The sequence below is a fragment of the Vipera ursinii genome (assembly GCF_947247035.1).
Source record: "Vipera ursinii genome assembly, chromosome: 1".
Taxonomy (NCBI): Eukaryota; Metazoa; Chordata; class Lepidosauria; order Squamata; family Viperidae; genus Vipera; species Vipera ursinii.
The window spans coordinates 134,735,726-134,753,383 of NC_139512.1; the positions used below are offsets into that span (position 1 = coordinate 134,735,726).

The 17,658-nt window shown below is 38.0% G+C and overlaps 1 protein-coding gene across 1 annotated transcript in view; it reads right to left on the reverse strand.

Moving 5' to 3' along the window:
- NCKAP5 (NCK associated protein 5) overlaps positions 1-17,658 on the reverse strand; it is a 649,941-nt gene that overhangs the window by 26,133 nt on the left and 606,150 nt on the right. The gene's annotated exons all lie outside the window — the stretch shown is intronic.

Genomic DNA, 17,658 nt, shown 5'->3' on the forward strand with positions numbered 1-17,658 from the left:
CGGCTTGGTTTGCTCTCGTGTCTCAGCTGGAAGAAGCTAGATCCATACCAATACAGCTGGATCACCCAAGACCAAGACCACAAACCATATTGGCTTCCTCAGTCATCAACACTTACTGTATATGTTCTATTTTGAACTGATCTGGCATAATCAATTTACACCTCACAGAAGAAACAAATAATTGTTAATGAAGATTTACCTAAACCATATGAGATAAAAAAAGAAACAAGACAGGGTTGTCGTTGTCTCCTCTTTTATTTTAGTTTTAAAAATATTGAATTAGAGACATAAGACAAGATGAAAGGATTAAGGGCATACAGATAAAAAAAAACCTTATAAACTAAGAGCTTTTGATGACTTGGTGCTTGTCTTGGAAAATTGTTTAAAGGGAGCTGAAATTTTAATGGCAAATTAAAAGAATCTGGTGTACTTGCAGACATTAAGATCATCGAACAGAAGACAACGATGTTGACAAAAATATGAAGATATAAGATCAAATAGACATGGTGAATAAAACATGTCTTAAGGTTGAGAACAAGATAAAATACTTGGGCATTAATATGACAAAAGTGAACTGTATGTTGTTTCAAAATAACTATTGTATGTTAAGACTTGGAATGAAATTTTTAAAAAGATGTGTTAAACACAATTGTCACTGTTGGGGAAAATTTATTTGATTAAGATGGATGTCCTGCCTAGAACATTATTTTTATTTCAGACAGTACCTATTTGAAAATGCTTATCTTTCAGAACATAAGAAGGTTCAGAGGATACCAAATATCCAACAAGTCAACCCTGAGTTAACTATATTTTCCACTATGATAATTTCCCCCTTATTAAATATCTGCGTAAAACTTCAGATTTATATAGGTATACAGAAAAATGGATGAAAGCTTTACAGAGGGAAGATTCAAAGTTGAAATAAGGAGGAACTTCTTGCTTATAAGAGATATTAAGCAATGGAAAAATCTGCTTCTTGAGTCATTCAGTCTCCAATATTGGATGTGTTTTAAGCAAAGGATGGACGGTCATTTGTTTTGGAAAGGCATAAGGATTCCTGCCCCAAGTAGGGGATTGGTCCCAATCCTATGATTCTGTGGTAAATAGAATTCTATGTTGGATATCCAAGTGCAAAGCTTACCCGGACTGGGGGGGGAACACACACTTTTAGAATTAAATAATGGGTCCTACATCAGAAGTTATGGATTCTAATGAGGGTTTAGTCCAATTAATTTAATTTTACATATCAGCCCTTGTATCATATTTATAGCAACAAAATGATAGGAAAGTAAAAGGACAAGCTGGAGTGCTTATTGGTGAACAAATGTAATCTGTAGTCTAGAAATACCCTTGGATGAACAACCTAAGTATAACAAAGTAAACTTAATATTTGCCAACCAGGTCAAGTTTATATTAGTCACGGGATGTATAACCCGCCTGGCCTAATCTAGAAGAAAATGAGAAATACAAAACAGTGAATGCAGGGAAACAAATAGTTCTTTTCAGAAACAAGATGCCTCCTGCCTTTTTTGGAAAATTAGAAAGGAAAAGGAAAAACCAAGAAAGATAAACTCATGACTGGAATGAAGAAACAAGGCAGTAAAAGTTTTATACTCTTGTCCAAGAAAGTTTTCAAGGCCTTAAACATTTAGCTAATGTAATTTTTAATGTCAGAACACATACTGCATGTTTCATTCTTTTTCATGTGTGAAAAATGGTTTAACTTACAATTTTACACAAATTGAACAAAACCTGAAAAAAAAAATTCTCGATGAAGGAAGATATCCTTCCGGCTTCTTTTTGCCTTAGAGCTGCTAAGAAACCATTTTGATAATTACAGATCACGTAAATCAGTTTTTTTCAAGTATGTTAAAGGTAAAGGTAAAGGTTCCCCCGCACATGCGTGCTAGTCGTTTCCGACTCTAGGGGCCGGTGCTCATCTCCGTTTCAAAGCCGAAGAGCCAGCGCTTGTCCGAGGACGTCTCCGTGGTCATGTGGCCGGCATGACTAGATGCCAAAGGCGCACGGAGCGCTGTTACCTTCCCACCGTAGTGGTCCCTATTTTTCTACTTGCGTTTTTACGTGCTTTCGAACTGCTAGGTTGGCAGAAGCTGGGATGAATAACAGGTGCTCACTCTGTTACGCGGCACTCAGGATTCGACCCGCCAAACTGCCGACCTTCTGATCGACAAGCTCGGTATCCTAACCCACTGAGCCACCGCGTCCCAAGTATGTTACTGAACATTAAATATAAGTACAATTGACTTCCGGTGGCTCCGCGGCGACGGAGGGAGCCTTCCTGGGCTGCCCGCGGCTCAGCTGGTGTTTTTTCGCCCGAAACAGCGCCGATCAGCTGTTCGGGCGAATCTGAAGCCCCCTCCTCGGGAGAAGAGGAGGGGGTGAGCCCCCAGGTGGGGGTTGAGTTCGCCGGGGCCGCCTGAGCTTGGAGCTTGGGCGGCCGAAGGATTGAACTCCCCCGTAGCCTGGGCTGCTCCCAGCTGACCAGCGTCTCTGCTCCTGACTTTATGGAGCAGAGCCAGGCGTCTGCGACCATCCCTGCTTGAAGGAGAGACTATGAAAGGGAAAGAGCAGGCAGAGCAGTACAAGAGGGAAAGATGAAGAGATGAAGAAGATTTTATTTTACTCTCAAGCTTGATGGACTTTGCTTAAAACTTAAAGTGAAAGTGCGTCACAATTGTAAGTAAAAGATGGCGGCGAAACCTCCCCCTAGAACTTTTCGGAGTGCTGGAAATTCTCCGGTGCAACAACAATCATTGCTGCAGGCGTTGCATTCTCCTGATGTATTGACATCGAAGGATCTTGAAAAACATACCCAGTTAATTTTGGAGTCAATGGGTGTTAAATTTCTACAGATGGAGGAGAAATTGGAGAAATTGGAGCAGAGAATGGAAGAAAGGATGGAACAGAAACTTAGAGAAATGAAGGTAGACATTTTGTCCTCAGTGCAAAAAGTTGCTAAATGTGTGGAGGTGCTGGATGATCAAGTGCAAGACTTGATTCAAAAGAATGCTTTATTAGAAGCAAAAGTATTGGAAATTGAAGATTTAAAAGACAAAATTGACAGTGAACAGAGCTTGGCCCAATTTTACCAGATGCAGTTTGCTGTGAGAATTAGAGGCCTAAAAGAGAATATTAAGGAAGATTTAAAGCAGCTGGTTTCTGAGGCTTTTGAGGGAGTATTGAACCATCCAGCATCTGAATTAAAACAAGGTATGGACAAAGTGTTCCGTGTGAATTCGTGGATTGCTAAACAGAGAAAGTTGCCTAGAGATGTGGTGGTTTATTTTGTAAAAAGGGAAATTAGAGATGAAGTTATACAAGCTGCCTACGATACCAAAGTTGTGATTGCTGGTCAACAAGTTTTGGTTTTAAAAGAAATTCCTCCAAAGATTTTAAAGAGAAGGAAGGATTTTATATTTCTTGTGCAAGAGCTCAAGCAAAGAGATATAAGGTTCAGATGGGAGATCCCAGTTGGGTTGAGCTTCATGTATGATGGCAAAAGATACTGTTTGAGTAATGTGAAGCAAGCGCATGATTTTTATAATAATGTCTTGGAAGTAACCCCATTAACACTTCTGGAAGCTGCAGAGGGATCTGGAGAAGGAGAACATCAAGAGGATGAAGATGCACAGATAGACGAGAAGGGTACAGGAGGAGTTCAAGCTGCAACTCTTTTGGATGATCTTAGAGAACAGAGGGTGACGCGTGCTGCCTTAAAATGCTCAAAAAAGAAAAAAAAATAAGATCAGTAGAAATCTATGGAACTTCCACAAAATATTTATAGTTAAGTGGTAGTTGTGTTTTTTAGGGAAAAAAAAAAAGTTTTGGGATGCTATGTATGGTAATAGATTTTTTTTTTTTAATTTGGAATTAATGGACAACTTACTACAGAGGAAGAGGAAGAAAGTTTTGTGGGTTAATGTGGGTTAATTTATGTAAGAACTATTTATTAATGTGCAAATGAGAATATGTTAAGGTAATAGTGAATTGTGGAAGAACATAGATGGGAATGATGCTAGTTTTTTTTATTTTAGTTTTTTATATATATTTAGTATTATTAAGGATTGGTTTACTATATACAAGCTAGAGAGTGATGGATTTTAGAGTTTATAATTGTTAGTATATGATTGTTTATGATTGACTTTTAGATATATACCTTGTATTTTGCTCTGGGAAGTCGGGGGGGGGAGGGGGGAGGAGGGGAAGTGGAGGGGGGGAGGTAGGGGAGGGAGGAGGGGGAGGGGGAGGGGGGGAGATAGGGGGGAGGTAGGGAGGGGAGGAGGGAGGGGGAAGGGGTTTTTTTTTTTAAAGGAAAATTGTATTTTATAAAACTTTTCAATAAATATAAGTACAATTGTCTATTGGAAAAGTTTCCACATTGACACTTTCCCCCCCCCCCCTTAAGTGAATTCAGAAAGCTACGCTGAATCCTTTCTCACAAAATTCTACTTCTTGTGTATTTTAAACTATTTTTTCTTCCTTTCTTTAAATGCAGAATATCAAACCATTGTTTTCAAAACTATGGTCCATGTAAATATCTAGGTCAGTGCTCCCCAACCCTTTCCCTTCGTTCTCCAAAATTTCTTCTCAGAAAGTCCTTTTTACCCAATGTAGGTAAAACACTTCAAGACAATTGGGTAATGGTTATTTGTTGTTACCCAAATAAAGATCACTTTTACCCAATTCTGGTCACTTTACCCAGGTGTGATCTGAATCTTTAAAAAACATGAAAATATTCATTCTTTCCTCCAACCAGAGCACTGCATCATGACTGTGCCTGTATTCTGCTTAGAGGGGGGACCTAACAATGAGGCTTAGTAAATTTTTAAAAAACTTATCATTTTGTGCACTTTTGAATACAACAACAAAAAAATGCTCCCTAGCTACACAAAGTTTGTGAAGCACTGATTTAAACCATGCCTTTTCTAAGTTGCAAGTCAAGAGATAGATAACTTTGCTTGTTTTGTGCTATAATTCTGGCAGTCTTTCCTCTCAGATTCCATACCCCAAATTTTGAGAGGAATACTGTACTTCCCCTCTCTTCTAGTAATCTGGAAAAATACATCCTAGTTTTACTTTTTATTACAGGTGGTCCTTGACTTACAACAATTCGTTTCGTGACCATTCAAAGTTACAATGGCATTGAAAAATGTGACTTATGACTGTTTTACACAGTTATGACCTTTGTAGCATCCCCATGATCATGTGATCAAAATTCAGATGCTTGGCAACTGGTTGATATATATGACAGACACCCAGGACACTTTTCGCGACCTTCTGACAAGCAGAGTCAATGGAGAAGCCAGATTCACTTAACAACTGGGTTACTAATTTATCAGCTGCAGTAATTCAGTTAACAACTGCGGCAAGAAAGGTCGTAAAATGGGGCAAAACTCACTTAACAATTTCTCATTTAACAGAAAGTTTGGGCTCAATTGTGGCTGTAAGTCGAGGACTACTTATATCGTGTGCTACTTTAACAATTCTGAAAGTTAATTACTGAGGCAGAGAGTGTGTTGAAACTACATGGTGAAACTCACAAAATCATACTAGAGTTCAAGTTTATGTGGGGTACAGAAAAATAACTAAATTTATATCATTAATGTAATTATTTTTTTATTATGTACTGCCACTACATTTGCTTCCATAGTTATCACTGAAGAAATCTATCAGCATAATTTAATAATATCTACAATTGACTTTAGTTTTAATATAAAATGCTGTGATCTGCACACATTTGTCACATAGAATTTTACTGCAGCTAAAGAGTACTGTTGCCTGATTTCTTCCAGTTGGTATTTTAAATTCCTTGGTTGTACAGAGGTTATTCTCTTTCAGCCAAGAAATTTCCCTGAAACAGTTATCATTTGAGGATTAGTCTTTTGTTAGATTATTTCTTTCAATAGTGTCAGAAGGTATACATGGATATTAACTACTATTTTTAAAGTTGAAATAATTTTTTCCAGTAACTTTAGTGATTTTTTTTTATCAGGCACACATATGATTGAATTTGCCCCTCTTCCCTTGTAACAAAATACCAAGTTACAAACAAGCTAGCAAATACCAAATGGGATGCCATCTGGTGCAATGAACAGAGTGTAACCAGTTCCCATGACTTCCAAAATAAAATCTGAAATGGATATTCATTAGATCCCTGAGTGGTTTGCAAAACTGCCTTAACACTGGATGGCAATTACTTTTGACATTGATTGACTTACGATAGTTTAAACAGATTATTCCATAATGGCCAAAGCCTTAATTTGTTTGGATTGTTCTTCACGAGATTTTGTAGCATTTATACACATTACATGTGCTAACATTTATAAAGGCATCTATCTTTGTACACCAAAGCTAACACATATAAAAGGACAGAGGAAATCCTATGCTATCCTAGCAATGTACTATTTTATTTTATTGGTTGCTTAATTCTAATTAGCTCAGATTACTTTGCTTGTATAACAGAAGCTAATACAGACACTTGGCGCATATTTGTACTGCAACTTGAAAAACACCCATGACCTTTTCATGATTGCATATAAAAATAAATGCAGAGGAATGGATTTATACCCCAAAATCTTCCAACAGACTTTTCAATATTTTTTTTTTGTTAGCACACAATAAGGATAGGATCAGGCAGATAAGACTTATTATCTTCTTCATGTCACCAGGGCATCAACCGCCCTGAGTCCTCAGGGAAAGGGCGGTATATAAATGCAATAAAACAATAAAACAATCATTACAGATTTTGATATTATTTGGCTTGTAACTTTCAAAATTACTTAATATTACAGCTAAAAGGCTTACATTTTTGAATCAAAATTCAAAAACACTTCTAGCACATTTAATTTATCCTATTTATTAATTTACCATATTTATAATTATTCAACAATACATATAATTTTTATTATTTTAAGGTATTCTAATAAATATACAAATTTATTTCGCATTCTGTTTTTCAGTTCTATGTGTGACCTCCAACATGCCAGATATATGACCTCAGTAAAGTTTAACACTTCCTGTTATAAAAATTTTAATGCTTCTGATGTATTTCATTTCTCTCTGTCCTATTCTCACCTTGTTGCATTTTGTTTGATAGTTACTGAAATTTGAAGCCCTACATGACTATTACATTCTTGCTGTAAAAAGATTAAAGACAATCGTTGAATTATGACCATTCATTCAGTGACCATTCAAAATTACAATAATGCTGAACAAGGGGACCCGTCTGTAAAGGATCAGTTTGTGAAGCTGAAGCGGTTGCAGTTGTCTCTATAGTCATGTGATCACAATCCAGGCCCCTGGGTACCTTGCTTGCAATTACAACATTACAAGGAGCCACAGTCATCTGATTACCACTTGCATCCTTCCCTTCTGGCTTCCCAGAAGCAAAGCTAAGGAGAAGCTAGCAGGGAAGATTGCAAGTCCCTCCATTTTTTCCCTCTACTGTGGAATATGAGATCCACAGACTCTTGTGCTTTGTAATGTCCTCCACTGGCCCATCCGCCCTTCATAGCACCTACCCATGGCAATTTCTAGTTCTGTAGTGCCTGCCTGCAGCATCCCTCTACGGTGGCACCCACGCAACTCTTCTTGCTTAACAACCCTAGTGATCCTGGGATTATGAGGCAACTGGGATTGCAGGATTGCCAATGCTAAGCAATGCAGTCCCATAATGACACACTTTACAACTGCATGACTTAGCAAAGGAAATTCTGGTCTCAACTGCTACCGTAACCTGAGTATTACGTGCATCTAACAGAGGAATCAACTATAAAGGCTTAGTGGCACTTATTCAAATAATGCTTTAAGTAAGTGTTCAGAATAGTAAGAATAGCCCCAGAACTGGTAAAAGAAACCCTTAAGTCTGTAGGCATGGTAAAACTATGATATGCAATAGTGGTGAATATCTGTGGCTCAGGTGTAGGATGAGGGTGAAGGTTCATTCTCCGAGTTTGTGGGTTGGTTTTTGAATGTTTTGTTGTCAGGCTAGGTAACATCTTCAGCGGGGTTTAGGGAATGTCAGTGTAGGTGTTCTTCTATTCATAAGGGCTTCAGGTGTGGGTGTGTCAAGTGAGGGTCTTCTGATAGGTCAGGAATGAGTCAACAGTGAAAGGTTTGTGATGGGTAGGTTACATCAAGTCAGGTTCATTGGCAGGTGAATTGCTGGTGGGAGGGGATAGGTCAGGTGTGAGTCATCAGTGAGAGGCTTGTGATTAGCCTTGTGATGGAGAGGGACAAACATCACATCAATTAAAAACCAGGATCCGCAAATACCGGCTGGCAGCCAAAAGCCACAATCCAAAATCCTTAATCTATAGTCATCCATTGCTCACTGCTATTACAGAGACTGTATCTTCCTGTTAGTTTATCATCACTGATAGAGCTGCTGCTTTTTAAGGTAATGTGTGGGGCACTGCAATTCAGGTTCTAAGAAAACAAAGAAATCTAATGTCAATAAGAGAGAAAAGGGTACAATTCATAATTAAGGGTAAGGCTCCATTAACAGTTGTTCTCAGTTCTTAAACTGAAATAATTTGAGGAAGCCTTCCTAAAACAAAATTGTGTATTTTTATTTTTATTTTTAATCGAGAATTTGTGATTCCAGCAAGAATCATCTATTAACTAGCTTTGCTAGTTGCAAAGGAAAGCACTGTAGTCCAACATATTGGGAAGAAATAATGGTTGGGACGGTTGACAAATAATCTGTGTTACTGTATTTCTAAGAAAATACGCAGCAGATCTTTTGGGGGGAAAATTAAAGAATAAAGAAAGCTGTTATCTTTAAAACACATTTATTAACCCATATTACAAATCTGTGTTTTATTTTAAAACTTTTAAAAGTACCCCTCTTTTAAGAACTTAAAAGTAAACACAATTCAATAGAATTATAAACATAGTTACATTAGAATAAAATTTCACCGAGGATTTCCAAACTTCTAGTTGGGATTTTGTTCCATTAAGTTAGTTTACTCTGTTCATATTCATGTTATACTGTACATATATGAGAGTAATCTCACATGGACTGAATAGGGTTTCCCATCTGAGTAGAAGCTATACGTTTTCAGCTTGACTCTCAATTACCACCCCAATAATTCCAGCTAATGTCAATGGAACATAATAAAAACTTTTTTATAATCAATACATAATTAATTTTACAATTTTAAATTGCATATTTAATATAAGTTAATTTTATTTTTTTTCTTAAAATGTGCCATTAAAAATTAACATGGCTCCAAAATCTAATCATGAATTTAACTTCTGAACATCTTCTCTTCTACTAGTTAAAATGGAGATGAAGGATAAAATAAAATACCTGATACCTGGTTTCTCTTTAAATGCACAATGATAAAGAAAATTAATGAGTATGAGAAGATGGTATAGCTCTGGCAAGAAGGAGCCATCTGAATATAAATGCGAAGGAGAGAGGGCTAGAAGCACAATGCATTCCTGCTGACCAGACTATTTAAAGATTAAGTTTTGGGACCTGAAGATTGTCTTCAATTCATTAAAAGTTAATTTTAATTCTCATGTTTCAGCAAAGATATTATTATTATTATGCTATTGTAGTTTAATGCAATTAAACAAAGCATGGAAGATGCTTCAGTCCTTCTACTATTTAAACTTTTATCAGTGAATGCATTTGGTTATGTTGGTAGGAACCCTACCTTTACTGAATTCTGTTAGGTGAATCCATTCTTACACTACGCTCTCAGTTGCTGTTAGAGATGTCCACAGGGTGTGGCTGAGAAAGTCAAAAGGGAGGCTGCAATGGTGCAAAACACTTATAAATCAGGCACAGCTTTCATCAGGTGCTCATGGCCACCTTTTTGATTTGTTTTAACTAAACTGTGCAGACACAAATGGTTTCTACAATTTTATAATGAACTAGTAGAAGTATTAGTTATATATTAGAAAAACCTAGTATATCACTCCTGGCTACAAAAACAACCAAACCAAAGGGGAAAAAAATTGGCATAGATTATAGCAAGAAGCAACTTGCTTGATTTGTGAAAGCAAAAATCCTCCTCCTTGTAGATTGAGAAAATCTTAATTGCTTACTTAATGTAGGTCAGTTTGACCAGATACAGTCCCCCTAACAGATTATCTATTGCAGGGAAAGTGTTGGATAAAGTCCATAAGGAAGAAAGTAACAACTGTATATCTAATCTACAGGTACAATTGTTACATGAACTCTGAATATATGATTACGTATCAACAAAAATTGATTACCTTCTTTATTGGAATAATTGATGCATGAATAAATACATACTCTGCTAAATACAGGTAATCCCCGAGTTACGAGTGTTCACTTAACGCTCAATCGAAGTTACGTGATGAGCGCCCCCTAGTGTTTATGAGCAAGTCCTTAAGTTATGAATATTGCAGCACCACGGCAGTCGTTCGCCCTTGCAAGCAATTTGAGTGGCCCTGCAACATTCATCCTATTTCCCCCACACACTCCTCACAACTGCTTTCCCCCTCCCTTCCTGCCGTGCCGGACTCACTTACCTGACAAAAATCCTCTCTGCCACGGTTTCTTTCAATTTGAAGGAGAGGAGAGTTGGCTTGGAAGTGTTTTTTCCACCAAGAATGAAAGTTTCTGGAGTCCGTGACTTGTGCCAAATCACGGACCTCAGAGACTTTTATTCTCTATGCAAAAGGTGCCTATCTCCTGCTCCTGCCCCCAATTCCTTTCTGCCAGACAGCAAGCCTGAAGCCTTCAACTGAGGGAGAAGGCCAGGCCACTCACATCCACATCCAGCCTGCTGGAGCTCGCTGCACTGGGGGAGAAAGTAACCCCGTTGTCCCTGGAGCCATCCTCCAAGAATGCCTTTGGAGGCTTGGATCAGGCCTTTGGAAGCCCCATTCCGGGCAGCAGCAGCTTGGAGCAGTCCTCCGAGGGTTGGATCCAGCCTCCAGAGGCATGCAGAAATCCGCCTCAACCTCCATTCCTGGTGAAAACGGCTAGAAAAATGCCTCCAAGGCTTGCAACAGGCTCTTGGAAGACTCTGTGCCCCCCCCCACAGCCCGATCAGGGCTCCGGAGACCTTTTCCAGGCTGCTGCGGCCCAGATCTGAGGCTGGGGAATGCTTCCACGATCCACCTCCCCACAGTCCAATCGGGCTTGGAAAAGACCTCTGGAGCCCAGATCGGGCCATGGAGAGGTCACGGAAGTGTTTCCCATCCTCACATCCAGGCCACAGCAGCCTGGAAAAGGCCTCCAGAGCCTGGATCTGGACATGAGGGGGCATGAAAACCTCCCCCAGCCTCAAATCAGAGCCGCAGCAGCCTGAAAAAGGCCTCCAGAGCCCAGACAGAGACATGGGAGGGCACAAAAGCCTCCCCTGGCCATACATCCGGATGCAGCAGTCTGGAAATGTCCGCCAGAGCCCAGATCGGACTGTATGGGGTGTGCCGAAGCATTCCCCGTCCTCAAATCCAGGTGGTAGCAGGAACGGCGGCAGAGAGGAGACGGATCTTTTCCAGGTGAGTCCGGTGCAGCAGGAAGGAAGGGGGAAGCATCTTAGTAGGGTTGGTTGGGGAGGTCTTGGGGGCCTGTTCCAGCACTAGGCCCTCCATGGCCTTCCCCACCCTGAGATACTTCATGTTTGCTTAACAAGCCGCGTGCGTTTTAATGAGCAAGAGAGTGATCTCGCTAAAAGAATAAGGTTCACTCTACAAGTTTTCCAGTTATGAGTGGAATGGGCAGGCTCCATTACACTCGTAACTCAAGAACTACCTGTATTCATAAGATATAGCAGTAAACGATAGAACACCATCAAAATAATTTTGAATGTTTAGTATTAATCTTTGTCATAGATAATGCTACTAATATATCCTAGGAAGAAGAAATAAGACAAAAATGAAGGGATTGCAAAAGTAATAGCATCAGTTGCTATTATTATCAGTTGTTTATTTAACCCCAAATTTCAGAAAAGAAAATGCAGCAGACATTGCAAAGTACCTCTATAATAACCACCTTGCAACAGCTGCTGTGAACAAAAGAAAAAGAATCAAATTAATTTTCTCGCAAGATACATCAGAATTTTAGTGAAAACACTGGAGCAAAAATTCATCAATTCTGATGGAAATCTATGAATAAAATCAAGAGGAAATAGCTGTAACTGTCATGGTCAAAATTTCCAATAAACAGAGAAAATAAATGAATGTATGCTAGTTATTCTAAAGTCTATTTTTGTAGTCTTGAATAAAGTGTAGAAAAGTGTTTTTTATTTCACATGCAGTTGACATTTGGAAGGAACTGTAACCTTGTAAACTGAAAATTGCAACAAGAGCTTAAATTACATTTATTAAAAATGAATACCAATGCCTCCAATTATTTTCTTGTCAATATTCTCAATACTCAAAATCAGGGTCAATCTTTAACTGCTGTAGAACAGGGGTTAGTTATGCAATGGATATCCAGCAAAAATACTTCCATAATATCAATTATAATAAATTTCATGGTAAATGGTAAATAAAGAAAGGTATCTGATGATATTTCAAAACAAGTCATATTAATGATTTGGTAGAAGTCATTTAAACATTTAGAATTTGTAAAAAATTCTGAGTTTAACTCTTAACAGCAAAAGTTTCTTTTATCATAAAAATAGTGAAAAGGGGCAGGTGATTAGAAAATGAAAGAAAGAAAAAAGAAAAAGGAAGGAAGGAAGGAAGGAAGGAAAAGAAAGAAAGAAAAAGAAAGAAAGAAAGAAAGAAAAAGAAAGAAAGAAAGAAAGAAAGAAAGAAAGAAAGAAAGAAAGAAAGAAAGAAAGAAAGAAAACAGGAATGATGGTCTGTTCCAGATTCTGAATAAAGAAAAAAGACATGGGAAAAATATTCAATATATAAGTACTGATTTGGCTAAAATTGTGCATTTTAATTTATTATTATAAATGAATCAGTTAATTAAAAATGGATGTACTTGATTTTTGTAAAAATAACAATTTTTAATTTTTTTAGAAGAAAATTGGCCAAAGCAACCAAAATTATTAGTCCAATTTTAACAGCTGGTGATGGTTGGTCTCCAAACATATAAAATAATTAATTGAACTGAGGCTGGTTTAGCTCCTAATTATTTCACAAGTATGTCTCTGCTTGTTTGATACTAAGATTATCATGCCATTTTAATAATTAATTTGAAAAAAATGACATTATTGCTTTATTTGTACTAACCTCTAAAATGAAATCTACCTTTCACTGCTGAAGAATATGCAACAAGAATGCATTTGTACTAGAAATTATGACAGAATCTTCTAGACTAGAAAATATTATAACTGAAAAATAATAGTAATTGAAATTTACCCTGAGTTAAATGCTTCTTGAAACATCTTAAAACAAATAAACTAATTAAATAGGCACATCATTGTGCATCTCTGGAAAATGTTAGATATTTTTTCCCTATATATTATTGGTGCACAGAATGCATAATTCAGATGAAAATTATGTTCTTACTAGTTACCAAATGATGCTTAACACAAACATAATTCAGTTTTGGATTTAGTAAAAAGATGAAAGCAATCTGCAATATACATATACATATATATATATATATATATATATATATATATATATATATATATATATATATATATATATATATATATATATATATGTTTCAAATGTTAACTCTTTAGATTACCTTGCTAGGCCCCAAACATGGGGCAAATCTTTATTTCCTGTTTTCAGCCTATCTTGAAGGCTATCGAACAGGCAGTAGTCACACCGGACAATTCCTATATTTGTGTAAATTACTAACAAAGAATTAAAGGGAAACTGAAATGCATTTCTGACTTATTAGTCGTCATCAGCCAGCCATACCCTTCTGAGATTCGAACCATGGGCTGATTGCATATGAGGCAGTGTTATTTGCCTCTAAGCCACAAGGTCTCTCTCGCTCTGTTAGCTTTTTTTCTGCAAGGGAAGATATGTTTCAAATGTTAACTCTTTAGATTACCTTGCTAGGCCCCAAACATGGGGCAAATCATATGCAATCAGCCCATGGTTCGAATCTCAGAAGGGTATGGCTGGCTGATGACGACTAATAAGTCAGAAATGCATTTCAGTTTCCCTTTAATTCTTTGTTAGTAATTTACACAAATATAGGAATTGTCCGGTGTGACTACTGCCTGTTCGATAGCCTTCAAGATAGGCTGAAAACAGGAAATAAAGATTTGCCCCATGTTTGGGGCCTAGCAAGGTAATCTAAAGAGTTAACATTTGAAACATATCTTCCCTTGCAGAAAAAAAGCTAACAGAGCGAGAGAGACCTTGTGGCTTAGAGGCAAATAACACTGCCTCATATGCAATCAGCCCATGGTTCGAATCTCAGAAGGGTATGGCTGGCTGATGACGACTAATAAGTCAGAAATGCATTTCAGTTTCCCTTTAATTCTTTGTTAGTAATTTACACAAATATAGGAATTGTCCGGTGTGACTACTGCCTGTTCGATAGCCTTCAAGATAGGCTGAAAACAGGAAATAAAGATTTGCCCCATGTTTGGGGCCTAGCAAGGTAATCTAAAGAGTTAACATTTGAAACATATCTTCCCTTGCAGAAAAAAAGCTAACAGAGCGAGAGAGACCTTGTGGCTTAGAGGCAAATAACACTGCCTCATATGCAATCAGCCCATGGTTCGAATCTCAGAAGGGTATGGCTGGCTGATGACGACTAATAAGTCAGAAATGCATTTCAGTTTCCCTTTAATTCTTTGTTAGTAATTTACACAAATATAGGAATTGTCCGGTGTGACTACTGCCTGTTCGATAGCCTTCAAGATAGGCTGAAAACAGGAAATAAAGATTTGCCCCATGTTTGGGGCCTAGCAAGGTAATCTAAAGAGTTAACATTTGAAACATATCTTCCCTTGCAGAAAAAAAGCTAACAGAGCGAGAGAGACCTTGTGGCTTAGAGGCAAATAACACTGCCTCATATGCAATCAGCCCATGGTTCGAATCTCAGAAGGGTATGGCTGGCTGATGACGACTAATAAGTCAGAAATGCATTTCAGTTTCCCTTTAATTCTTTGTTAGTAATTTACACAAATATAGGAATTGTCCGGTGTGACTACTGCCTGTTCGATAGCCTTCAAGATAGGCTGAAAACAGGAAATAAAGATTTGCCCCATGTTTGGGGCCTAGCAAGGTAATCTAAAGAGTTAACATTTGAAACATATCTTCCCTTGCAGAAAAAAAGCTAACAGAGCGAGAGAGACCTTGTGGCTTAGAGGCAAATAACACTGCCTCATATGCAATCAGCCCATGGTTCGAATCTCAGAAGGGTATGGCTGGCTGATGACGACTAATAAGTCAGAAATGCATTTCAGTTTCCCTTTAATTCTTTGTTAGTAATTTACACAAATATAGGAATTGTCCGGTGTGACTACTGCCTGTTCGATAGCCTTCAAGATAGGCTGAAAACAGGAAATAAAGATTTGCCCCATGTTTGGGGCCTAGCAAGGTAATCTAAAGAGTTAACATTTGAAACATATCTTCCCTTGCAGAAAAAAAGCTAACAGAGCGAGAGAGACCTTGTGGCTTTTAGAGGCAAATAACACTGCCTCATATGCAATCAGCCCATGGTTCGAATCTCAGAAGGGTATGGCTGGCTGATGACGACTAATAAGTCAGAAATGCATTTCAGTTTCCCTTTAATTCTTTGTTAGTAATTTACACACACACCACATATATATATATATAAAGTATATATATATATATATATATATATATATATATATATATAATATATTTATATATATATATATATATATATATATATATATGTAAATTTTAAAATTGCTAACAAAGAATTAAGGGAGACTGATATGCATTTCAAACTTATTAGTTTTCATCAGTCAGCCATACCCTTCCGAGATTCGAACCTGGGCTGATTACACATTAGGCAGTTGCTTTTCACCTCTAGGCCACAGGATCTCTCTCACTTTGTTAGCAGAGAAGCAAGGGGAGATATATGACAAATGCTTGTTAACTATTAGATTACCTTGCTAGGCCCCAAACATGGGACAAATCTTTATCTCCTGTGTCAGCCTATCCTGAAGGCCATCGACAGGCAGTAGTCACACCGGTGACAGCTCATATTTGTGTAAATTTTAAAAATTGCTAACAGAATTAAGGGAGACTGATATGCATTTCAAACTTAATAGTTTTCATCAGTCAGCCATACCCTTCGAGATTCGAACCTGGGCTGATTACACATTAGGCAGTTGTTTTCACCTCTAGGCCACAGGATCTCTCTCGCTTTGTTAGCAGAGAAGCAAGGGGAGATATATGACAAATGCTTGTTAACTATTAGATTACCTTGCTAGGCCCCAAACATGGGAAAAATTTGTTTGGGGCCTAGCAAGGTAATCTAATAGTTAACAAGCATTTGTCATATATATATATATATATATATATATATATGTATGTATGTGTGTGTATATACAGGGAGTGCAGAATTATTAGGCAAGTTGTATTTTTGAGGATTAATTTTTTTTATTGAACAACAACCATGTTCTCAATGAACCCAAAAAACTCATTAATATCAAAGCTGAATATTTTTGGAAGTAGTTTTTAGTTTGTTTTTAGTTATAGCTATTTTAGGGGGATATCTGTGTGTGCAGGTGACTATTACTGTGCATAATTATTAGGCAACTTAACAAAAAACAAATATATACCCATTTCAATTATTTATTTTTTACCAGTGAAACCAATATAACATCCTCAACATTCACAAATATACATTTCTGACATTCAAAAACATAACAAAAACAAATCAGTGACCAATATAGCCACCTTTCTTTGCAAGGACACTCAAAAGCCTGCCATCCATGGATTCTGTCAGTGTTTTGATCTGTTCACCATCAACATTGCGTGCAGCAGCAACCACAGCCTCCCAGACACTGTTCAGAGAGGTGTACTGTTTTCCCTCCTTGTAAATCTCACATTTGATGATGGACCACAGGTTCTCAATGGGGTTCAGATCAGGTGAACAAGGAGGCCATGTCATTAGATTTCCTGCTTTTATACCCTTTCTTGCCAGCCACGCTGTGGAGTACTTGGACGCGTGTGATGGAGCATTGTCCTGCATGAAAATCATGTTTTTCTTGAAGGATGCAGACTTCTTCCTGTACCACTGCTTGAAGAAGGTGTCTTCCAGAAACTGGCAGTAGGACTGGGAGTTGAGCTTGACTCCATCCTCAACCCGAAAAGGCCCCACAAGCTCATCTTTGATGATACCAGCCCAAACCAGTACTCCACCTCCACCTTGCTGGCGTCTGAGTCGGACTGGAGCTCTCTGCCCTTTACCAATCCAGCCACGGCCCATCCATCTTGCCCATCAAGACTCACTCTCATTTCATCAGTCCATAAAACCTTAGAAAAATCAGTCTTGAGATATTTCTTGGCCTAGTCTTGACGTTTCAGCTTGTGTGTCTTGTTCAGTGGTGGTCGTCTTTCAGCCTTTTCTTACCTTGGCCATGTCTCTGAGTATTGCACACCTTGTGCTTTTGGGCACTCCAGTGATGTTGCAGCTCTGAAATATGGCCAAACTGGTGGCAAGTGGCATCTTGGCAGCTGCACGCTTGACTTTTCTCAGTTCATGGGCAGTTATTTTGCGCCTTGGTTTCTCCACACGCT